The sequence below is a fragment of the Sus scrofa genome, chromosome 14 (genome assembly GCF_054392235.1).
Source record: "Sus scrofa isolate SSC_HxYL_T2T_F1_AM1 chromosome 14, Sscrofa_HxYL_maternal_Yorkshire_Landrace_v2.0, whole genome shotgun sequence".
Classification (NCBI taxonomy): Eukaryota; Metazoa; Chordata; class Mammalia; order Artiodactyla; family Suidae; genus Sus; species Sus scrofa.
In genome coordinates, this window is record NC_139396.1 from 132525193 (window position 1) to 132550093 (window position 24901).

The 24901-nt window shown below is 36.2% G+C and overlaps 1 protein-coding gene and 1 long non-coding RNA gene across 9 annotated transcripts in view; one reads left to right on the plus strand and one right to left on the minus strand.

The window, feature by feature from the left end:
* Nucleotides 1-24901, minus strand: part of HPSE2 (heparanase 2 (inactive)) — a 760216-nt gene that overhangs the window by 160487 nt on the left and 574828 nt on the right. The gene's annotated exons all lie outside the window — the stretch shown is intronic.
* LOC106508431 (uncharacterized) overlaps nt 1-24901 on the plus strand; it is a 43744-nt gene that overhangs the window by 2202 nt on the left and 16641 nt on the right. Inside the window, exon 3 of one of the 2 annotated variants that reach the window (XR_014826733.1) lies at nt 1376-6047. This is a non-coding gene — a long non-coding RNA (uncharacterized LOC106508431). Of the gene's footprint in view, nt 1-1375; nt 6048-24901 lie in introns of those variants that run through there. The other variant, XR_002338324.2, reaches the window with a different exon arrangement.

Below are 24901 nucleotides of genomic sequence, written 5' to 3' on the forward strand. Positions count from 1 at the left end.
TACCAGAAATGTTTACATAGCAAGGCTCTCCCCTCACCATCTAGAACATCCTAAAATTCTCAGCAACTCCAAGTACTCCTAGGAACCAATGCAAGTGAAGGGCTTGAAGCTCAAGTCGTTAGCTTCATTGTTAACATAATATTGGGCTATCAATAATAGGAATGACACGGTCTAAGTTCCTGGAATCTAACCACCTATGTGTCGTATTTATTTAAATTCAGTGTTGGTGAATTGGGACCTTATACAGTTACCACATCCTTTCCCTGACCCCTTTGCATATAACTGCCATTGTAGCAGAACAGCACAACTAACTTACCTATAATTAGGTTAGTGTATTATGAACTAGAAGAACATAGAAAAGAGAAAGAGGAAGGGAGGAGCCATCTATGTATTAAGTTCCTTATTATTTGTAGCTATTTTACATATGGTGTCTCATTTAACACTCATGAATACTTCTCACTTTTCAGATTATAAATTGCGGCTCAAAGAGATATAGTAATTAGGAAATCGGAGACTTAAGTAGGTACTAGGTGACAGACACCTAAAACTTCTCCCTCTGCTCTGCCAAGTGTGAGAGCTATACAGACTACTGTGCCGACTTCATTTGTCCTGTAATCAAGTACAGTTGCTTTTCAGCTTCCTTTAGTCCTGCCTACTTCAACTAGCCTGACCACTTAAACAACACTGAACTAAATGCAAACTTCTCAAAAAAAAAAAATTACAACAAATAAAAACAAAAGCAAAACAATTACAAAAGCAAAAACCTGGGAAAATAAGTAAAGGAATGAAGGTGGTATAATTTTACCCTTTCTCTTGCAAAAATGCTTTTTGAATTATTTTATTATTAATTGTTGTATGAAGAAAAGGGGCTCCAGGGTCAAATAAGTTTAAGAAATGCTGGGTTAAAACCAAGTCAAGTAGTATTTCCTGTTCCAGCCATCATGGAAGAGATCAGAATTACCATCCAATCATAGATAACTTGAAATCCAACATAAAAATATAAAACAACTGTTTGAAGGAATCAGACAGCAGCCAACTCAAGCTGTGATCCTTGAAAGGGGGGAGGCAATGAGCTGAGCCCCACATTCACCTGGGCTTGCTCCCCTGGATAGGGTGGAGATAATTTACTGACCACCAAAGCTGTGTGCTCCTCTTCCACAGTGCAGAGCTGTTGCCAAGAAGCAGCTGCTCAGCCAGAACCTATTATATCTCTGTCCCTGTCACATGAGGGGTGCCCGTAAGACTAAACAGGTCAAAGCAACGTGACCAGATGTAATGTGTCACTTTAGGCTAAAGTAGTTGGAGAAGTGTATCACTTTTGAGCAGAAATTAAGAAGACATGTCCTTCCTTATAGTGTCTTTTCTTCATTGCCAGATGAATGGAAGTTTCTCCAAAAGAAGTCACAAGACGGAAAAAACCTGGGTCCTGGAATACCACATTGAAGGCCATCCACTAGGTATCTCAGCACTGGATGTGACATTAATGAGAAAAAACTTATATTGTTAGACCACTGAGATTTGGGGGTTTATTTATTAAAATAAGTGTTATATTTCCTAGTGCATAGGTATTCATTACAACAAAACTCCATTATACCAATCAATATTTCTGACCAACAGTTCATAATAAAGAGGTTATTCTTTGAAAGAAACTGGTCCCTGGTATGAAAATAAAAAGATTAACCCAGAAAACTCTATTTAATTCTAGTTTGAATTGAATGGGTAACTGTCAACAATGGATTGAATTCTAATACTGCATAAGGACAGCTGAGGACGGGAGAGATTATTCGGGAGAGATTATTCGTATTCTTCTATACTTAGGCGAATTGAATCCAGGGTGATTAAATGAACAGAGAGGACGTGGAATCTAGAATGTTGGAAGGGAGGTCAATTAATAAAGGTCACATATCAGTGAGTGGCAGCCTTTTGACTCTACATCCAGTATTCTCCGTTAGGCTTCTGGTGAAAACTTGAGTTTTCACTCTGAGGGATAGCCATAGTTTGAGGTAGACTTTATTTACGCATCATCATTGTCAATGAAATTACATGTCCTAACTTGCATGCATCACACAAGAAGGAAAACCAGAGGTTCGACTTTCCCCCGCATGATGTTACTTATTTCTAGATACCCAGTATTCATAACTGTGCGTGTGTGTGCATGTGTGTGCACACTCACACACATGCACACACACACAAAACACCAGACTACTTCTCTAGCTACACTCACCAATACCCTGTATATTTTAGTTCCTGCATTGAACTTTAATGCCCAGTAAACTCAATGTCATAGAACTATACCTTCTTAAAGTATACTCACTGTGTAGAATATTGCACCTAGAGAAAACCCAGATAGATGTATAAGTATTGCACCTAGAAAAAATTACATCAATATAATTCTTTCACAATAATTGCCACTTCTTCATTTTAAAAGAAAGCCTGGCTCTCACCATAAAAACCTCAAAAGGAACTGTTTACCATGAATATATGTGTATGTACACACATGCATGTGTATATATGTGTCCATATGTATTCAAAGAAAGAGATTGAGAGAGAGAGAGAGAGCAATAGCCATTTACTGGTTAGATTTCAAGGTGGAGGTAAATATAAGTGGATCTTTGAGTTGTATGGTATGTGAATTGAGCTCCCCCCACAAAGAAAACATTCCTAGTAGGATATTTTTTATTTTAGTATTTGCATTTTTGTGTAATTTAGGTATTATTAATATAAACATATTTTAAAATGCTATATTATTTTGATTCATAATTTTATTTTTATTTATTTATTTATTTATTTATTTTGTCTTTTTGCCATTTCTTGGGCTGCTCCCGTGGCATATGGAAGTTCCCAGGCTAGGGGTTGAATCGGAGCGGAGTCACCGGCCTATGCCAGAGCCACAGCAACGCGGGATCTGAGCCACGTCTGCAACCTACACCACAGCTCAAGGCAAGGCTGGAACCTTGACCCACTGAGCAAGGGCAGGGATCGAACCCGCGACCTCATGGTTCCTAGTCGGATTCGTTAACCACTGCGCCATGACGGGAACTCCATTTCTTTTTTTTTTCATAATTTTAAAATATAATAATTCTTTTACAAAAATACACACTCATTTTAAAACATTAATCATAACAAAAACTACAAAGAATGTAGTAATTAAAGCAAATCTCAATGTACTACCTTTATCAACATTCAGAGAAAATCATACATACATGACTTTATAAAAATACTTACATCAGTAATTTTACAGCAACATTATCACATTGTATATGCTATATTCAAATTTAAAGGTATTTGAATGTAACACAAGAAAAAGAAGATAAAGCAAAATAAATATTTATAAATATCAGATACTACTTCCTTAAAATGTTTTATATAAAACATTTAAAAAGATGGCATCATGCTTTTGCTTTGACTAAGTTCAACTTTAGACGGCATGTAACAATTGCCTATCTCTGTGAAAGATAAGGGTATTATTCCTATTTTTCTACAACATTGACAACCACATCGGCCAGTGTTGTAAGTTTTGCCTTAAACATCAAAAATAATTTAGAAAACTCATGAGCAGAAAAAAAGCCTATTGCAGTTATTGTCTTTACCTTTTTGTTTGTCTTTCTTCCTATGTGATATTCTGAGTTTCCTTTTTTTTTTTTTCTTTTTAAAAAACTTATTTTAGCCATTCCTTTTAGGGAGGTTTTTGTCAACAAATTCTGTTTTCTTTATTGTCTTGTTTTCTTTATTAGTCTTTATTAGTCTTGTCTTTCGTTCCCAAAGGATACTTTGGCTGGATATAGAATGCTAGGTAAACAATTCTTTCCTTCAGCCCCTTAAAAGAATGTTGTGCAACTTCCTTCTGGCCTCCATGACTTCCGATGAAACAAAATCTACTGTCATTTGAATTGTTTTTTTTTACCTGTAAGTGAAGTGCCATTTCTCTCACTGGTTTCAAGATTTTCTGGTCTTTAGCTTTTAGTAGCTTGACTATGATTTGTCTCGTTATGGATTGAGTTTATCTGTTTGGGGTTTACTCAGTTTGTTGAATTTATAACTTTAAGTCTTTTGCCAAATTTGGGACATTTTCAGCCATTATTTCTCCCAGTATGTTTTCAGTCTTACTCTCTTGACATAAACTTTAAATCCTTTCTTTTGGTCTGGCAGATCCTTGAGACTGTTCTTTTTTTTTTTTTTTTTTTTTTTTTCCTTTTTGTTTTCTCTGATATTCAGATTGGGTAATTTCTATTATTCTGTCTTTCAAGTTCACTGATTTTTTTTTCATCTATCTTTTCCATTTTGCTGTTTAGCCTAGCCACTGAGCTTTTTTTTTTTAATTGTTATTTCCCCAATACAATTTTTTTTTCTGCTGTACAGCATGGTGACCCAGTTACACATACATGTACAAATTCTTTTTAATTTCATTTTTTTTATTTTCATTTCTAAAATTTCAATTTGGTTCTTCATATCATTTATTTCCTTGTTGAAACTTCCTAATTCTTTGCTGAGTCTTTCTATTTTTTATTTGTTTCATGTATTGTAATTGCTCACTGAATATTTTTATGATTGCTGCTTTAATATCCTCATAATTTGAACATTTCTGTTATCTTAATGTTGGCATCTATTGATTATCTTTTCTCATGCAAGTTGATATTTCTCTGGTTCTTGGCATGACACGTGATTTTCACATGCTATCTAGTCATTTGGGATATTGCACTGTAAGAGTCTGAATTTTCTTTAAATATTTTGTTTTGGGTGGCTTCCTCTGATACCACTCTGGCAGGGTAAAGAAGGAATACTGCCTCCATACTGCCAAGGATGGGTAGAAGTCCAGGCTCTGCACTGGGCCTTCACTGACACTCATGGATTAGGGAACCTTATTACTGGTGGGTGGATATAGGAGTTCCAACTCCACCCTAGGCCTCCACTGATATACTATACTACCCTGACTGCAAGGATAGGAGTGCCTTGTTACTGCTCCCCACATGGCCACCACTGACAAGGGTGGGGGAGTAGCCTTATTACTGCTGGGTAGTGGTAAAAGTCTTGACTCTCCACTAGGTATCTTCTGACAGCATCCTGGGGGGAGTGGAAGAGTCACCTCATTTCTAACTGCTAGGGGTGGGAACTCACCTCTTCATTTGGTCTCTACTAACAATGAGTAGGGATGGTGGGGAGGATCTCTGTTGTAATCTAGCAGGGATGAAAGTCCTTGCACCCCTCACTAGGTCTTTACTGATGACACTCTGGTGGGGGCACTGAGGTACCTTATTACAGCACAGTGAGGGTCAAAGTTTTGGCTCCCTGCTTGGTTTTTGCTGATAGGGGTAGGGGTGGGGATGGAACCACAGTTTTTTCCTGTGGTTGTGTGATTAGAGTAGAGTGGTTGTTGTTTCTACTTTGCTAGGTTATTCCTTCCTGCTTCTTTAGAGAGATCTGGCTTTTCTTTAGGCATTGTTTGTATCTGTTGGTGCTTCCAGGTTTCCAGTCTCTCTCTGGAACCAAGTCTGGGATATATGAGGCAAAAAAATCCCCGAACCAGGAAGCTCACCACTGCACTCTTCCCTGGTTCCAGTCTGCCTTCTTCTCTCCAAATTTCAGAATTGTTTCAGGTTTGTTTTTATAAATAATGGCTAGGGTTTAGTTGTATTTAATCAGAGGAATGAGAAATAAGGAAAAGTATGTATACTCCATCACTCTTGAAGTTTTTATGTTTATTTTTAACTGCAATTTCAGCAATTTAAATTGTAATTTTTAATCTTAATATTTAAATGTAGAAAATTGGAGTTCCTGTCATGGCGCAGTGGTTAACGAATCCGACTAGGAACCATGAGGTTGAGGGTTTGGTCCCTGCCCTTGCTCAGTGGGTTAACGATCCGGCGTTGCCGTGAGCTGTGGTGTAGGTTGCAGACGCGGCTCGGATCCTGGGTTGCTGTAGCTCTGGCATAGGCCGGTGGCTACAGCTCCGATTAGACCCCTAGCCTGGGAACTTCCATTCGCCGCGGGAGCGGCCCAAGAAATAGCAAAAAGACCAAAAAAAAAAAAAAAAAAAAAAAAAAAAAAAAAAAAGTAGAAAATTCATTTGCCATTACAACCGATCCTTTTACCATCATTTCTTTATCATGTCTCTTTCTGCTGTTATTTGGCTTCTTCATCCTCAAGTTGATTTTTCAACAAAGTCTCATGCATAACTAAATATTCCCTAAGTTTCTGTGTGCTTGAAAAATGTTTTCTGCCGCCTCTGTATATGCAAAAGAGGTGCATATAATGGACGATGTAAGAAAGAGTCTTCCATAATAAATGAGGGTGCTCAAATGTCAGATTTTCAATTTTAAATATCTGACTAAATTAAAAGTTATAACCAGAAGATAACTAGTTATGATTGCTTAGGAGAAATGCTTAGATATCACTCTCCCAAAAACAATAAAATTCCCTCCACCATTTTAGCAGAATGATGATTGTATAAAACTACTGAGCTACTGAATGCTTACTATGTGTTATGCATCACATATATTATATAATTCTCACATAATATTATGAGATAACTAATTTATTCAAATATAGTTATGGAGTGCATACTATATGCCAGCTATACTCCAGATTCTAGGCAGAGTCTATTAGTGTTCATGTTTTGCACATGGAGAAACTGAGTCTCAGAGAAGTAAAATACCTTGCTAGTAAATGCAGAGGCCAATATTTGAAGTCAGAGCTGTATGATGTTTAATCATAGCATATACTTACTTTCTAGCTGATAAATATGATAAATCATATCAGTAGCATGAAATAAAATTCAAATTCCTTGGACTGGTACTCAGAATGTAAAATTATATTATTTGTAACTGATTAATGATTTGATTAGATTTATTTAGTTAATAGGAATTTTAATATCATAATTCCAAGGTAAAATTTCACATATCTCTTTCCATAAAGGAATGTTCTCAACATCTTTCTCTTTAAAAAATTTCAGAGTTGAAATTTTCATGGTACCCTAAAGTATCCTAGTCTTTTTCCTGAAATCTCTTGCAAAGTCAGTTTGGTTACTGAACCCAGAAGGACCTGAGAATCAGGAAAAACATCAGCATGTTGTCACCTTTGTGATTAAGAACAGGTATTTGAACATGAAGACAAAGCAAACTGACTGCTATCATTGGAAAGATTTTTAAGTAGAAGAACAGCCCCCTTTTAAAGAATTATTTCCATTTTAAAGACCTGATCAATCAGGAGTTAATCAAGACAGAAATCAAAAGCAAATAGGTTCTGTTTATTTTCTTGAGAGACACGATAGTTAGCTTTCTAAATAAGAACAAAAAAGGTAAAATTTCATTTGATATATTCTGTTTACATAATTTGAACAATTATAGTAGAAGGAAGTATTAGTTCTTTCTTGGTATTTGGGCAGGGGGTAGGGTGAGAGGACTGGTACAAGAAACCCCTTCCCCATCTCCTGCCCTGATGAGTATCAAGATCTGTGGATGCTCAGGTCCCTTAAATAAAATGGTGTAGTATCTGCACATAACCATATACTTTATTTTCTTTCATTTTTTTTTCTTTCTCTTTCAGGGCTGTACCCACAGCATATTGAAATTCCCAGGCTAGGGGTCGAATTGGAGCTGCAGCTGCTGGCCTATGCCACAGCCACAGCAATGCCAGATCGAGCCACGTCTGTGACTTAAACCACAGCTCACGACAATGCCAGATCCTTAACCCACTGAGTAGAGCCAGGGATCGAACCTGCATCCTCGTGGATACTAGTTGGATTAGTTACCACTGAGCCATAATGGGAACTCCTCTCCCATACTTTAAGTCATTTCTAGGTTATTTATAATACCTAATACAATGCAAATGCTGTGCAAATAGTTGTAAATATGATGTAAATGCTTTGTAAACAACTGCCAGTTGATGGCAATTCACGTATTGCCTTTGGAACTTTCTGGACTTTTTTTTCAAATACTTTCAGTCCATGGTTGAATCCATGGATACAGAACTCAGATATGGAGGGCCAACTGAATAAAGAAAAGAGGAACAGAAAAATAAATAGAGGGAAAGAACAAGCAAGAGCCGAATCCCCCTTTCAGGGATCTTTTGGTTTCCCCCAAACTCAACCCACTCTCCTTGCCTCTGTTCTTTACCTCTACACAGCCTAACGAGCCTTACCACTCAACTACCAGCCCCACATACATACTTTCAGACATCTGCTTCTTCCCATGCCTAGGTCCCTAAACCCATTTCTCCTGCTCCTTTAGCACCATACCATCATCTGTTCAAGCCAGCCTCCATCAATGAACCACAACAGAGTAGTTTTCAGCACCTCATCCCAAGTCTCCTTCCCGTCTAGTCCCTACTCCTAAATTCCTGAATGATCCATCACTTGGACTGGCAAACCAAGCTTCAGCCTGTTTTCTTTTTTTTTTTAATCCCCCCCTAGCTTGTGCAACTATTCTTGACAAAATTTCAAGATCTGCCTACACAATTGGTCTTGGAGAAGTCTTTACCTGATCAGCCCTCTCCACAAAAAGCCTACTGGATGGTGTCAGGCTAATGTGTCACCTGGAGTCCCTATTCCGGTGGTTCTTAATCCTGTCTGTTTTTGCATTAACTAAGTGAAGATAACAGCTTTTCAAACAAAATTTTCATTTATTAGAGAGTGATCTAGGCAAGGGACTAGGAGATCCCTGTTCTGCCAATCATTAGTTTTATGACTTAAAGCAAGTCTCTTAACCTCTTTTATCATCTTATCTATCAAGGTAGTTAGCCTAAATCAAGGATAGCTAATGCCAGTTTTTGCCTCATGTATTTTGATCTCTGATATTAAGTGCATGTTTTGGACTATTATAACTTAGAAAATTTACCCCTTTATTATTATATAGTGCTCCTCTTGACCACTGATAAATTTCCTCATTCCAAAGTTGGCTTTGTCTGAAATTAATATAGTTGTTCAATCTTTCTTTTGATTTATGTTAGCATGGTACATCCTTCTCCATCCTTTTACCTTTAACCTATCTAAGTCTTCATATTTAAATTGGGTCTATTGTAGATAATATATAGTTGGGTCTTATTTTTGTATCCTCTCTGACAATCTCTGCCTTTTCATTTTTGTATTTGAACTATTCACATTTAAAGTGATAATGGATATAGTTGGGATTAATATTTACTATGTAAGTATTTTCTATTTCACGCATTTGGCATTTGTTTTCTTTTTTGCCTCCTTTTTATGTTTCTCTGGTTTTAACTGTACATTGTACATAATTAAGTTTTATCTCACTTCTTAGCAAACAATTATACTTCTTTCTAAATTTTTTATAGTTGCCCTAGAGTTTACAATATATGTTTTAAACCAATCTAAATATTCCTTCAAATAATACAATACCACTTCACATGTAGTGTAAGGACATTATCACATATTCTTCTCAATTCCTCACTCACATATCTTACAATATTGCTGACATTCTTTTCCTTTATCCATATGATATAATCACCCAATACACTGTTGTTACTATTACTTTAAACAATAGATGTTTTTCATATCAATTAAAAATAAGAAAAATAAAAGATATTATTTTACCTTCATTTATTCCTTCCCTGACACTTTGTTTTTTTCTAACCATTTACAAATGCAAATAGCATTCTGTAAAACTTCGTGGATACACACAACCCCATGATGGGCTGGATTTGGCTTACAGGCCATAGGTTTCCAGTCCCTTATGCTCTAAACAATTAAAATTCTCCACAGCTAGAAAGCTACCAATTATTCTTTTGGATTAAAGTATTATCTGCCATATTTTCTGTCAGAAATGATATACAACCATCATTTGTAGGGTCAACATATATATCACTGGTACCTATCTGTAATGATTTTCACACTTAAGTATATGACTCACTATCATAGGAAGTATGTTAAATGTAGATTCCCTGACTCTGGATGGAGCTTTTGAATCTATATATATATATATATATATATTTTTTTTTTTTTTTTTGTCTTTTGTTGTTGTTGTTGTTGTTACTATTTCTTGGGCCGCTCCCACGGCATATGGAGGTTCCCAGGCTAGGGGTCGAATCGGAGCTGTAGCTGCCAGCCTACGCCAGAGCCACAGCAACGCGGGATCTGAGCCGCGTCTGCAACCTACACCACAGCTCACGGCAACGCCGGATCGTTAACCCACTGAGCAAGGGCAGGGACCGAACCCGCAACCTCATGGTTCCTAGTCGGATTCGTTAACCACTGCACCACGACGGGAACTCCTGAATCTATATTTTTAATCAGCATCCCAGGTGATACGATTTGTGAATAGATCCGAACTTTGAGAAACATGGGATCACTGGAAGTTATTAGATACTTTGTTTACATAAAACAAACAAACAGAAACTCACCAGGTCCCTAATGACAAAAAGGAAGCGCTCAAAATAAGATCAATCAAAAAAGAAAGTGCTAAAAGTACAGTAGCCTTCCAGCACTGATTTCCAATAGTTGTTTAAACCCCCAGATTCTTCTATTTCACTCTTCCTACTCTAAATAGCTTCCTTCTCTGTGAACTCTTTTTTTAACTTACTTTGCCCACAATGATTTATAGTAATATAGTCATGAATCCAGAAACAATCCAGGCTGTATCACCCACTCTAATTTAAACTGACTTTGTAAAAATGGAATTTGGGCTCCTAAGTAAACACACATGACTGAGTGGATACTAGGAATCCCCCCTCCAAACTTAAAGATGTAGAAATGCTGCACAAATAAAAGAAGGAATATTAGCTAAACCTTCTGAAATGAAGAAAAATATCTAAATAGTAGAAATAAATAGGGATTCAAAATCAGAATGGTAACTGAGTAGAATCAGTAGAAGCTGGTCAAGCATAGGCTTCAAGAATGGGAACTGGCAGCTACAACTTATATCAGAAATTTCAGAGGATTGTTCCATACATGAAACAGGACATCTTGTGAAATGCCTATTTGTGTCTTTTACTCTTTTTAAGATCAAATCCCCCATCTATTCTTATTGACTAGTAGGAATATTTTATATATGCTGGCTGCAAACGTTTTGTTGTATATACATGGCCAATATCTTCTCTCAGTTTATGACTTGCCTTTCCACTTTTTTTGTGTCTTTTTTTTGTCTTTTTGCCATTTTTCTTGGGCCGCTCCAGTGGCATATGGAAGTTCCCAGGCTAGGGGTCGAATTGGAGCTGTAGCCACTGGCCTATGCCAGAGCCACAGCAATTCAGGATCCAAGCCACATCTGGGACCTACACCACAGCTCATGGCAACGCCAGATCCTTAACCCACTGAGCAAGGCCAGGGATCGAACCCACAACCTCATGGTTCCTAGTCGGATTCATTAACCACTGAGCCACCACGGGAATTCCTTTTCTGTCTTTTTTAAAATTTGATAAACAGATATTGTTCATTGAAAAGTTCAACTAATCAAGTTTTTTGAATTAATGATTTTGACGTCCTATTTAAGAAATCTTTGCCTACTTCGATGGCATGAGAATATGTTATGTTTTCTTCTAAATTTTTGTTTTATCTTTCTGTGATCTCTTTAATTAAAATCTTTGTTTATGGTATAAAATATGGATCAAACAAAAATTTTAAAGGCAGCCAAAAAAAAAAAAAAGACTCTACCTTCAAAAAAGTGACCATATTACTTACATTTGACTTACTTACACAAACTATGGAAGCTAGAGGATAATGAAATGATATTTTTCCAATGGATAATGTTTTCTTCCTAGCAGTATGACCAAGGTCCATCTAGCTGTAGCTTTCTTTGTACATATCCTTATTACAATTGGCTGAACTTCTTCTGTAAATGTTTTCAACTAAGCCAAAATTGTGTAAAATAAAATCAACCATTTTAAAATTTACAGCTCAGTGGCATTTAGTACAGTCATAATATTGTGCAGCCATCATTGCTGTCTAGTCTTGAAACATTTTCACCTCAAAAGGAAAACTTAAATCCTTTAAGCAGTAAATCACTATTCCCTTTTCTCTCAGCATCTAGAAACCACTAAACTTTCTGTCTCTATGGACATACTGATTCTGATCATTTCATATAAATGGAACCATTTGATATGTATTTTGTGACTAACTTCTTTCACTTAGCATTATGTTTTCAAAGATTATCCATGTTGTGTCATATATCAGTACTTATTCCATTGAATAGCTATACCACATTTTTTAAAAATACATTCATCCATTCATACACATTTAGACTTCTTCCACATTTTGGTGTTTGTACATAGTGCTACTACAAACATTCATGGACAAATATTTGTTTTTAAAAATACCTGTTTGCAATTTTTAAAAATACCTGTTTTCAGTTCTTTGAGGTATATTACTCTGAGTGGAATTGCTGAGTCATATGCTAATTTTAAGTTTAACTTTTTAAACTTCAATTTGTGGCATTTCCCTAGTCATTCTGCCTTCAAAAATTGCTTCTGTTGCATTCTCTCCTCTTCAGGTACTCCAATTCTCGGTAAAAACTGACTGCAAATTCCATGTACTTATTTTCACCATTCTTTTTTTTCCCCCCTGTGTTTCATTTTGGATATTTCCTATTAACCTGTCCACAAGTTAATTAATATACATTTTTGCTATATCCTGTCTGTTTTAAACACAACCAGAGAGTTATTAGTTCCAGATTTTTTGTACACTTATAGACTATCCATTTGATTTTTGTAAAATAGGTTCCAATTCTTTGTTAAAATTCTCTATTTTTTGCCTTTTACTCATATCTTCCTCTACTTTCCTAAACATACTCATCAGAGTTATTCAAAATTCCTTGTCTGATAAGCCCAAGACCAGAATCATGTGAGTGTGCACATGCACCCACATGTGTGTGTGTTTCGCCTCTCTTAACTTCTGGCTACTTAGTTCTATTTTTTGGTATGCTTCATAATTTTTGAGTGGATCTTGGACATTGCGAATGAAAAATTTTAAAGACTATGGATGATTGGCCATTCTCCAAAGATAGTTATGTTTTCTTCTGTAAAGAACAGAGAATACCAGCAGATTACCTTGATCCGATTAGAGTCTGGTTTAAGGCTTTTATAGGTTTGGTCATTTTCAGATTTGCCTTTACTCCTAAGACACTGTCCTTACTTCTAAGGCACAGTCATTACTCTTAGGGTATAAGCCTTGCAGGGTCTCAACTGAAAACCAGAGGAATTTATCAAAGCCCCTACTCTTTGGCAGAGTTTGAGCTCTATCTCTGTTTCTCTATCACTATGTAGCTGATGAAATCTTTGTGTAGCACTCTAGCCTCTCAGCTGCTGTTTTTGCTTCATTTCTAGAGATATTACCACTTGTGCATACAGCTGAGGAGTTGGCCAACAACTTGTGGGACTTTGTATTCATATCCTTGGGCTCCTTCTCTGTGCTTCGATTTTCTCTGGGATTTTGCCCTTTAACACACAGTCACTTTGGCAGCCCCAAATTTTGACTCTGTCCCCTCAGCCCAATAAGAATGCTGTTTCTGTTTAAATTCTATTCCTCTAGGTTATCATCTGGAAAACGTCCTTAGGGAAAATCTAGGGATGATAGTGATATGGGGTTCACTTCATAGATTTCCCTTCTTTCAAGGATTCTAGCCCCTTAAGTCTACCTGTGATGATTATACTCCAGTACCTTTGAAAGGTTATTTTACTATTTGACCACCTTTTAGAGTTGTTTTTGGTGGGAAGGTCAGTCCAATACAAACTATTTCATCACATCCAGACCAGAAGTTTTCTACAAACAGATTTAACAAAATCCTTAAAGAACAAATAATCCCTATATTAAATACATTGTTGCAAAGAATAAAGAATGAAAACTACTAAATCATTTCATGGTGAAAGTGGAACCCTGAGTCTAAAAGCAGAAAATAATAGTATAAGAAAATAAAATTATAGAATCACTTCCCTTATAAATATGGAAAAAAACCTTAAAATATTAGCAAATAGAATCCAGCAATGTATTAATAATATTATAGTCTAGCTTGAGTTTACCCTATAAATAGAAAGATCAATGTCAAAAACTATGTCCATGTAATACACTATCTTAACATATTAAAGGAAAAAAATCACGTGATCATTTCAATGGACACAGAAAAGAAGGTGGATAATCTGGACACTTTCCATTACTTAAAAAAATACTAATAAAACAACCCTTTAACAGAGCAGGAACATAAGATCTTTACCTGATAAAGGCTATCTACCAAAACCCAGAGAAAAAATACTTTATGGTGAAAATTACGTCATTCCCATCCAACTCAAGCACAAACAGGGATGTCTTCCAACACCCTACTGTTTAACAGTGTACTGAAGATCCAACCTAATTCGAAAATTTAGAAAAAGCAAATAACCATCAGAAAGAAAGGAAGACATTTATTATTATTTGCAAATAATATGATGGTCTATAAAAGAGCTAAAGGAAACTACAGAAAAATTTTGAAATCTTGAGAGAAATTTATCATACTAGTTACTTAAAAGATGCACATATGAAATCTACAGTGTTTCTAAATACTAAAAAAATTCATTAGAAAACATATTGAAAATATGACATTCACAACAGTAGCAAACCTGGGAATAAATCTATTCAAATGTTTAGGAATTATATGCAGAAAATTATAAATTCTTATTTCTAATTTACATCCATAAATAAAGATACACTCCAGATGGAATTAGGTCTAAGTATTTAAAAAAAAAAACTTTTAAAAACTCTAAGAAAAAAAGAGGATATCTTTATGATCTTATAATGGGAAATGCTTTTAATTATACTATATAGCAGAGAAAATAAATGAAGTAAATTTATATGTAACAATATACATAGATCTTAAAACATATTAAGGGAATAAAGCAATGTATAGAATATGTAGAGTGTTATTCTATATTTATTAAATTTTATATAATTTTCAATTATGTAATTTATGTAAATGTTTAACATACAATAGATAGTTTAAAGATTCTCATGGCTTTAGCAAAACTATAAAAATGAATGTAGACTGGAAGTATGCAATCCCAAGTTACACAAGTATCACTGGGAAGTTAAAGGACAAGGCAGAGGAACAGGTAGACCTCAATTTTATATCTATGATATTTCATTTTATATAAAAATATCATAAGCAAAACCTAAAAATATTAATACTTATTAATTATTGTGAGTGAAGATACATGAATGTTTTCATACAATTCTGTGTCCATTTCTGACTTCTTTTAAAACAAGTCAGAAAGAAAGTTCTAAGGATAGTTCATTTGAAATCACCTTCTCACCTCAGGAAAACAGTCAGGAAAGAGTTTCCTCTGAAAAAAATTTCCTCACAAAAATTTTAAAAGATAAATAAGCAAAATTAAGGCTAAAAAGAAATAGAAACTTTACAAGGGAAAAGTGGTGGAAAGGAGAGCTGATGAGAGATGCCAAGAGTGTCAGCTTTTTCCTTCCTAGGAGCTAGGTGTGGTCACCTTCATTGAGTACTTGCAAGGCTTTAATGAGCTAAAAACAGGAAAGTTATGAGTCTTTGTTCAATTAAAATTTGGTTGCAGCATCATTAAAACTAAGCTGTTCTGCCTGCTACTAATTTTATTCTTGGCTACTAGAATGGTTATTTATTTATTTGTTTGAATGAAGAGAGGAAGTGCTGCTGGTAGTGCAGCTCAAACTGAAGTACACATGAGAGGAAAATAATGGTCAAGTATTAATGAACAAGAGAGAGCTGATACTGGAGCTTGTTCTCAGCACAATCTTCCCACCATAAATTTATTTTCTCAATTTGACTATAGTTTGAGCACAGAGTTTCACAAATGCCTGGACTTTCTGTTTTCCTTTTTCCAGTTGTGTGCTGGGTGGTATTCTTACTTTAGACTTGGAAGATGCTACATGGTCCTAAGGACTTTCTCATTTACAGATGTGGAAACTGAAACCCAAAGAGGTGAAATCATTAGTTAAAGATTATAAACTAATATCTGAGTTTCCTTCCAATACCTCTGAAAATACTTCCATGTTCTTTTTCTAAAATTATTATATCCCTATTTAAAAGGCAACATTTAAAAGGCGCCATTGACACCATAGCCTCTCTTGGCCACAGGAAAGACCTTGGCAAAAGGCTGGCTAGTGAGCCCATTTGAACAGGGAAGGTAATCTCTGGCATCAGCTGTGTCTCTGGACTTCAGGTTCCCCACATACTCAGGATAAGGTTCCAGAGCTTGAAGAAGATATGGATCTTTTCTCCTTCTTTTATGAGGGATGGTGGTGCTGTACCAGGAAAAATACTGCTTTACTGTCATGTTAGTGGATGCACCTGGAGCAATTTACTCTCCACAACAAATCTGTCTCTTTCATACATATGGACCCCATTGTGTTTGCCAAACACATTTTCATCTATAATTTCATTTGAGCCTCAAAACCTCCCTGAGACAATTTTCCAGAGGAGGAAGCTGAAACATAAAAAGGGGGTAAGCTCACTTGGCACCACAGGCCAGGACTCATAGAAGGATGCCCACCTTGAATCTTGGCTATTATTCATTCCTTGGCCCCTCCTTGTCCTGGCATAGCCTTCCTCCCAGGCTATATTAGACCTAGAAGATACAAAATAACTGGCACTGGTGCTTTCTTGGGACTCACAAGCCTGTTTGAGGGCTGGGAAGTTAGGGAGGCAGAAAAAGGATTATCTTTTTCAAAAAGAATGCATAAGAATGAATAAAGAAAGTCACTGGAGGTAGCATGATAAAGCTTGGACCAATGAAGTCTCAAAGGATTCTGAGCTAGGAGGACAACAACATATATAGTGGTTTCCAAATCCCTGATTCATCAGAATCACCTGAAATTGATTTTTATTTATTTAACTTTTGTTTTTGAGTAGGTAGTGGATTTGCAAGTTTCAAAAATCAAAAGGAAAAGAGAGTATACAATGAAAAACCTCCTTTTCACCTCTGTGTTCTAGTGACCCTATTCTCCTTGGAGGCAAAAAATGTTATTCATGACTTTAAGCATGTATAAGTAAAGCATATATCTCCCCCGCCATACAAACACATTTTTACATAAAAGGTAATATTCTATACACAGTGCTCTTGACTTTCCTTTTTTGCCTAGATAATATATTTTAGAGATTGTAACATATTAGTACACAATAAGCCTCCTCTTTTTAAGCTTCATAGTATTCATTTATGTGCAAATAACATGATTTTTATTTAACCAACTCCCTCTTAATAAAGCATTACATTATTTTCAATCTTTTGCTATTACAAAGCTGCAGTAAATAATCTTGTGCAATGGATGTCTAAGAGAACTGGGTTTTCATCTAAACTCTAATACTGTGCAGCCTTGTGGCCTTGGGGAATTCAGTTAGAATTTTGACCTTTTAGAAATGGAAAGAATCTTAACGACCATTTGGTCTAGGATTTTCCTGAAGCATGTTCATGGAACACTAGTTCTAAAGGGTGCACACCCTGAAAATTAGTGGTACACATAAGAGTCTGAGAAGATCACAGTGAAACATAAATTAATTCAGGCTTTCATAAATTTAATTCATAATGGGATCTTTTTTTCAGTCTGTGATAGTTAATTTTATGTGTTCACTTAAAGAGGAATTTTGGATGAGATTAACATTTAAATCAGTGAACTTTGAGTAAAGAGACTGCCCTCCATAATGTGGGTAGGCCTCATCCAACCAGTTGAAGATGTTATAGAACAAAAAGACTGGCTCCCCCGCAAAGTGAGAGTGAGCAAGAGGCAGTCCAGCAGATGCCTTTAGACTTTATCTACACCATCAGCATTCCTGCATCTTGAACCTGCCAGCCCACACTGCAGACTGGGACTTGCCAGTCTCCACAATCTCATGAGCCAATTCATTACAACAAATCATTTTTTTTGGTCTCTATACATATCCTGTTGGTTCTGTTTCTCTGGAGGACATGATTAATACAGGGACTAATCAACTATTAACATGATGTATAATTAATGTTCCTTAAAATACACTTTGAGAAGAGAGTCTAGTCCAACCTCCACTTATTTTATAGCTATGAAATCAGAGAGGTTCAAGGTTATATGTTCAGGATCTAACACATGACAGTTCAATAAATATTATTTGATTTGTTTAAAACAGTGATCTGGCTAGGAAGATAATACAAACTTGTAAAATAAATTTTGAAAGATTTAAAGAATAGTAAAGAAGAACTTTAAGTGACTAAGATACAGTATAATGAGTTGTCAAAAAATTGCCCATGTTGAATACAGGAGATCAGAGATAGATGAAGGTCACTTAAAATTTATAGAGGAAGTATAATATGAGTCACAAAGAAGAATAGATTCAATGCCAGAGGTGTGCGGGTTAGACATCCCAAGAGTGAAAAAAACAGAAGGCAGTTCTGGGCATAATGGGAACTAGTTCACCAAGATTCCTTTAGTTCTCTCATTCTACAATTTATTATTGAGGATCTGTTTTGTACCAAGAACCATTCTAGGTACTGGGGATATAGCAGTAAATAAGACAGATAATGCTCTACTCTCATGGACCCTGCATGCTAGATGGGAAAGAAAAAATAAAAACAAACTAATAAATGTATTAGGTTGGGAATAAATGCTATGAAGAAATAAATCAGGAAAAAGATATTATATTATAAAAAGTATTTGGCTGGGGTAAGTTGTCCTTTTACAAACTCTAGATGCTCGTTGAAATAGGCTATAGGTGGAAACAAAGAGATCAGTTAGGAGGCTATTGCAATGAGCTGGGTAAGAAATGAAAACGTTTGAATTTTGATGGTAGTCAAAATGGTTAGAAGTGTTTGGAATCCGGATACATTCTGAAGGTAAAACTAATAGAATGTGTTGATAGACTGTCTGATGGTAGTATAGGGAAAAGAGTTCTTCACAGGAGGAAAAAATCCTGGATTTGGTCTCTCTTGCTCCTATTTGGTCATGTGATACTGACAGCTATATAAGCCCTTTGATTCTTACTTACCCTTAAAATAGGGTCATTAAGTTCTTGCTTGGAGTTGGGGGCCAAGTCAAATGGTCTTATGAAGTGCTTTCAGTTTTAAAATCTATAAATTTTGTTAATCTATGCCTCTAAAGTAGCACCTAACTATCTACTCTTTTGTATTACTCATTCTAGTTTAATGTAAAGAACTACATTGTACATTTCTTGGAGGCTGAGACCTTATCTAATATCCCTACATATCATCCATTGTTTACCAACTGATTGAGAATAACCAGTCCTTAAATAATAAACCTAGGTGAATTATACCCTGCATTCAGTTTGCTAATGGATTTTGTGATTCTACTTTGTCCACTACTTCTGTTACTTTTCTTGTGAATTCTTAAATTTAGTGCTTAAGAACAAACCCAGTTTTAAAGATCAAGAAAGGAAAGGCAAAGAGGAGGGAAATTCCAATTCAATTGTTGCTATTTTGAGGTAGATAGATTAGTTAAGAAAGACTTAGTAAAGGAGTTGAAAGTTTGACGCCAGAGTTCAACTCTAAAAGAGAGGTAAGACTTGGAAGACAGAAAATGGAAAGAAAGGCATTCCAGGAGGGAAAACTAGCACTAGCCTGCAAGTGTATTCTATTGAAAAAGAACCATTACCTCAATTGGAACACGGTACACTCAGGAGTGAGGGAAGGAGAAGAATGGAGGAGGAGAAAGTTGGAATAATAAGTGGCATTTGGATTATGATAAACCCAACATGTTGTTCTAAAATGTTGATATTACCAAGGAGAAAATGAGAAATTATCCTTAGAATGTAATCACCATGACAGCAAATCCTATGCCTATCTTGTTTCCCCTTGTATTTCTAGTGGCCATTACATGCCTGGCACATAGGAGTACCATAAATAGCTACTGAATGAATCACTGTTTTTAAACAGGAGAAGTAGATGTATGTTTTGGAAAAATAACTGGTGATAGCAATGAGAGGGGACTGGGAAGTGAGATAGACAAGAGACAGTGAAATCAGTTAGTTACCTGATTATTGACAATCTAGGAGACTAAATAGGCCAGGTATACAGTAGTCTTTACTATAAGCAAGATGACCTTTGTTGAATAGAATTTAGATAACTGAATGGTACTAACAACTATATTTTCTTTAAAATCATTAGCTTGCAGGAACATTTAATACATATTTGTAAAATTAATGTAGAAAGGCATTACTTTGGAGTTCCCATTGTGGCTCAGCAGTAATGAACCCAATTAGTATCCATGAGGATGCAGGTTCGATCCCTGGCTCCACTCAGTGGGTTAAGGATCTGATGATGCTGTGGCTGTGGTGTAGGTCAGCATCTGCAGCTCTGATTTGATCCTTAGCCTAGGAACTTCCATATGTCACAAGTGTGGCCCTAAAAAGAAAAAAAAAAGGCATTAATTTTACAGTATCTAATCTGCTTTGCTTACTGAAAGATCAATCAATGTGCAACAATAAAAATACCAAAATTGCTGTAACTGACTAGTTTGCTGTGGATAAGAATATTTTCTATAATGTATGCAAAATAATTATTGATTTCCTACGGTGATGACTGGTTTACATAATTTTTAGTTACAAGATGATGTCAAAGTCATAAAATTGTAAAAGGCAAGAAGGCAAAAGGTTGTCTGTGAAAAGTTAAAGACGTGGAGGAATTACTTTACAGTGAAAGAGAATTTTCAATAAGACTGAGAACGAGTGATAAATGGGAGTCTCAGTCTAGAAGGAATAAGAACCAAGGAAAAAGGGAATGATAATGTGGAAGAAGACAGGAGATGAGACAGAAGAAATGCATGAGGTCAGGATTGAGAGATATTTAGAAAGGACTCACATGGAACTAAACATTGTTTCATGAAAAAGGATCTTTGTGTGACTGAGGAACAGATGCTGGTGATGCAAACAAACAAACAAACAAACAAAAAACAACCCAAATTAGACAAACCTAGCTTTAAGTCCTGAGCAAATCAGTGAAGTTCTCTGAGCCCTGCCTTCCTCATTGATATACCTCGTGGTAAAACAATACCAACTTCCCATGGTCGTTGTAAGGATTAAATGAGATGATGCATATAAGGTAAAAGGCACACAAAAAGTACGTGACACATACAGCTATTAATTCCATCAGGGAGAAGGCAAAGGGCTAGTTCTGTAGTAAAAAGGACTTGGGAAAGGTTAACTTGGGGTAATATAAAGGGAAATTTTAGTATATGACATTTTAGAAGCAAAGCAGAATCATACTGAATCACATTATTCATTTCCTAATCCTTCGTGTCCCTTACTGCACCAGATCAGATAAATATTTGATAATTCTACCAACAAAGTTAAGCATTTTTTTTAATTTGAGGAGTGTGCACATATTCCATAATTATTTTTAATTACAACAATAATAAAAACTCCATTAATGAAGCAAATCTTGTTAGAAACTAATTAAGAAAAATTGGTAGAATTCAAATTGGAAACAGTTTGAATTGACAATTCTGAGTGCATAGTGGTAAGAAACTATCTATCATACAGTAATTAAAGAACATTTTAAATCTTACCCTTCAGCTGTATCTTCATAGCTCTTTTATAATTGCAGGTAACTAGCTAGTTAACTAATTCCAAAGCAAATATATTCATCACTGTATACAATTTTCTTTTCATGTTCAATAATATCTAGTGATTGGTTTGCATAGTTTAGGAAGAATGTCTGTTCTTTAAATTTTTTTTTTTTACAAAATAAAAAACATATATTTAAACACAATTACATCCACACAGATTATTATATCATGGATCTTAAGAAACATATCAAGTGACTCCCTTTGGAGAAGTGGAATAGAAAATATGCTGAGACAAATAGGAAATTTATTCTATACTTTATCCCATTTTGTATGGCTTTCATCTTTACTATTTAGTATTATCTATTACATTTCAATTTTTCTTTAAAAATTAGCATTATATTAAAATTGTGTGTATTATGCAACTAAAATTTATAAAGAAGAAAGCCTTATATACCATTAAATATTTTACATAGCATAATAAAAAGAATAACAACTGGTAAGAATAACAAAAATAATACACCCTCTGAAAATAAGTAAAATACAAAATGCATAAGTTGGTTAAAAGTGTAACTATATAAATATGTCCTCACAATTTGTTACATCTCATTGATTCTTCAATAAAGGCATTACACCATTCTAGGTAATGTGATAAACAAGACATTATGGACCTTACATTGTACCATGGAGAGAAATGGTTATTAATAATACAATTGTAGATCTATATTATTTAATTGCACAGTTGTATTATTTAATTATAATTATCATAAATTCTTTGATGGAGAGGAAATCAAAATCAGATGTAAGAAGACTTCAGCATTCCAAGAATGATGTCAAATGACTCCCTTCATGGTGGATTATGCACTTATTTACTATGAGATATATTTCTTTTTCAGAGATTCCTTGTTTGTGTATCAATTGTAGATTTTTGGTTTGCAGTTATTCTGAAGATTTGATATAAGAGTCTATATATATATGAGATTGTTTTAAGTTGTTGTTCTCTTAGTTGCAAGTTCATCTCCAGTGTCCTGCATTTGTACCCACCTCTTCTCAGGATTTCTGATTTTGGTGGTATAATTGTGCATGGACGATTTCGTATCTTTACTGTATACATACCTTTACTGGTGAGCCTTGTCATTTGTGGTATTTTTGTTTCTGATTGAGGCCTTTTCTTTTCTGCCTAGAGAAGTTCCTTTAGTATTTGTTGCAAGGCTGCTTTGGTGTTGCTGAATTTTCTCAGCTTTTGCTTATCTGTGAAGGTTTTGATTTCTCCTTCAAATCTGAATGAGAGCCTTGCTGGGTAGAGTAATCTTGGTTGGAGGTTTTTTCCTTTCATCACGTTAAGTATATGGTGCCACTCCCTTCTGGCCTGCAGAGTTTCTGCTGAAAAATCTGCCAATAACCTTATTGGGGTTCCCTCGTATGTTACTTGTTTCTTTTCCCTAGCTGCTTTCAAGATTTTCTCTTTGTCTTTAATTTTGGTCAGTTTGATTAGTATGTGTCTCGGTGTATTCCTCCTTGGGTTTATTTTACATGGTACTCATTGTGCTTCCTGGATTTGAGTGAGTGGTTCCTTCCCCATGTTAGGGAAGTTTTCAGCTATTATCTCTTGGAATATGTTTTCTGTCCCCTTCTCTCTTTCTTCTCCTTCTGGCACCCCTATAATACGGATGTTGGAGCGTTTCATGTTGTCCCAGAAATCTCTGAGACTCTCTTCATTTGTTTTCAGTCTTTTTTCTCTTTTCTGTTCCGCATATCATAATTTCCACTCATCTGTCTTCCACCTCGCTTGTTTGTTCTTCTGCCTCCTGTATGCTGCTGTTCGCTGCTTCTAGTGAGGTTTTTATTTCAGTTATTGTGTTTTGCATCTCTTCTTGTTTAAGTTTTATACCTTGCATCTCTTTGGTCAGTGTTTCCTGTAAGTTATCCATCTTTGCCTCCAGTTTATTCCCAATGTCTTGCATCACCTTCAGCATCAACAGTCTAAAGTCTTTTTCCTGGAGGCTAAGAATCTCCTCCTTGCTTAACTGTTTTTCTGGGGCTTTTCCTTTCTCCCTCATCTGAGGCATAGTCCTCTGTCTTTTCATTTTTATAGGTTTTTGGTGTGGTGACCTTTTGACAGATAATAGAGTTGTGGCCTCTCTCACTTCTGGTGTCTGCCCCCCCTTGTGGCTGAAGTCAGTATGGGGGCTTGCTGTAGGCTTCCTGATGGGAGGGGCTGATGCCTGCCCCTTGGTAGGTGGAGCTGATTCTAATCCCTCTGGTGAGTGGGGCTTAGTCTCTGGATGAGATTAGAGGCAGCTGTGTGCCTCAGGAGTCTTTAGGGAGCCTGTTTACTGAGGGGCGGGGCTGTGATCCCACCAGGATTGTTGTTTGCCCTAGGGCTTCTCAGCTGCAGACTGACGGGTGGGGCCAGATTTTCCCAAAATGGCCACCTGCAGAGAAAGGCAGCTGCTGAATATTCCCAAGAGTTTTGCCTTCAATGTCCCTCCCTCACAACAAGCCACATTCACCCCTGTTTTCCCAGGATGTCCTCCGAGAACTGCAGTCAGGTTTGACCCAGATTCCCATGGAGACTTTGCTTTGCCCTGGGACCCAGTGGACGTGAAAGTCCATGTGTGCCTTTTAAGAATGGGGTCTCTGTTTCCCCCAGTCCTGTGGAGCTCTTGGCACACAAGCCCCACTGGCCTTCAGTGCCTGATGCTCCAGGGGCTCTTTCTCCCAGTGCCGGATCCCCACATGTGAGGGTTTGATGTGGGGCTCAGAACTCTCACTCCTGTAGTTGAGTCTCTCTCTGTGAACCAGTTAGTTTTCAGTCTGTGGAGCTTCCCACCTGGGAGGAATGGAGTTGTTTATATCGTGAAATCGCCCCTCCTACCTCTTGATGTGGCCTCCTCTTGTTCTTCTGGAGTAGGGTATCTTTTTTAAGGTTTCCGATCCATTTGGGTGGGGATTGCTCAGCTTTTAGTTGTGAATTTTGTTGTTTTTAGGAGAGAAGTTGAGCTCCAGTCCTTCTATTCTGCCATCTTAATCCCATTAAAGTTAAGCATTTTCATGAAAATTTTAAAACAGAGAAAAAAAAGCCTGAAAGTGATTCTAAGGAATTGGAACTGGTTACATAATTTGTGGGGTCCAATGCAAAATGAAAATGTAACACCTCTTGTTAAAAAATAATTAAGAATCTCAAGATAATGACAGCAGAGCACCAAACCGAGTGCAAGGCCTTTCTGAGACTGGAGCCCTGTATGACTGCACCGGTCATACAGCCATGAAGGTAGCCCTACAAGGAATAAACCATGTTGGTATTCAGATGGTAAAATTCACATGTTAAAGCTCTTAAAAGTACAAGCATGGGGTCCTTGGCAATGAGTATTCTAGGAATATGTCAATTAACCGTGAAGGTTTTCAGGTCTTGAGATACATGGCATAGAGGAGTTTGTCATAGTGCCATCAGCTCTGAAATGC